The sequence below is a fragment of the Condylura cristata genome, unplaced genomic scaffold (assembly GCF_000260355.1).
Source record: "Condylura cristata isolate star-nosed mole 26May11 unplaced genomic scaffold, ConCri1.0 scaffold00040, whole genome shotgun sequence".
NCBI lineage: Eukaryota > Metazoa > Chordata > Mammalia > Eulipotyphla > Talpidae > Condylura > Condylura cristata.
Genome location: NW_004567141.1, coordinates 8,505,141 through 8,506,584, shown reverse-complemented (window position 1 = coordinate 8,506,584; position 1,444 = coordinate 8,505,141).

Sequence of the window (1,444 nt, the reverse complement as noted above, 5' to 3'; positions counted from 1 at the left end):
ACTGTGGTGATGGGACATGGGTGATTTGGTGATGGGAAGCCCACAGGGATTACAACTGCGATGGAAAAATGGTGCGGCTCAAACATCTCATACCATGCAACAAAGTCCGGGTATGAGGGGGAAGTCAGGGACCCCAAAGATGGCTCCTACTGGATCTCTTTGTTTTGTTTTGGCCACTCCTGTATTTGCTACCATTTTTGCATTTGGATGCATTTGATAAAGTAAAAATTGATTTTACATTTGGTTGTTCTAATAAAAGCAATTGACTATTACTGTAAAGTTGTAAAGTATTCCTGTAAAGTTAATACAGCAAAATTAGACAGTGCTAAAAACATGTTGTGATAACATGTTCCTGTCCAAACCAAGAATTCACACTCCCGCATTGCACTATCTTCCAGATGTACACACTAAAATTAAGTTCTGGAAGATAAAACTTTGGGAACCAAAAAGCTTAAGCCTTTGTTGTTTGGCCTTCAACTCTCCTATCTCAATGTTAGAACTGAGTACAGTAAACTTTTTCATTCCTTACCCTTGCCTTGTTTCAAACTTTTTTTTTTTAAGGATGTTTTAATAAAAATGAGGATCCTTAGTAAAGAACAATAAAAGAACATTTCCTTTTGTTTTGCTAACCTTTTATCATTATATAAATAGAAATGTTAGTTATAAATATATAAATTAATCTGCCTGCTTTATCATTAGTAAATTGTTTGCCCAGCTGCAAAAAATAATAATAGTAGTAATAACATAATAACATTTTGCTTGTTAGCAGTGTTTTCCTTAAAAAAATGATGTGTTATAGACTTGGCTAAGATCAAAAGACTTCAAACTGTTCTTAGGAATATGTGATAGTTGTTATTTTTTTTTACTCAATGCATGTGCTGATGTAATCCCACTGCTTGAAAACATTAAAATAAAAAAGAGCTGCTGAGACTAGCAGCAGACGACACTTTCACCTGAACGAGTGTTTGTGTCCCTCATTCACCCTCACTGACGCCGTCATTTCCTATAGGAACCTCTGTCACCCCAATTGTTGGAGCTGGTCTCCAGCAGAAAAATGCACAAAATGATGTAAAAATAAACTGTTATATTATTAAAAAAATATGTTACTGGAATCAACCCAAATGCCTAAAAGTACATGACTGGATTAAAAATATGTGGTACCTATACACAATGGAATATTACTCAGCACTCAAAAAGATAAACTCATGCCTTTTGCAGCAACTGATGGAGCTGGAAGGGATCATGCTTTGTGAAATAAGCCAGAAAGAAAAGGAAAAGTACCAGATGGTTTCACTCATAGCAGGAGCATAAAGGACCAGGGGAGGGGGGTATAGTAATGAACGACTATATAACAGAGACATTCTATGGGAGTAGGGTGGGGAATGGGATCAAAAATGGGGTGGGGAGGAAGTGCACTGGACTATGGTGATGGCACATGGGTGAT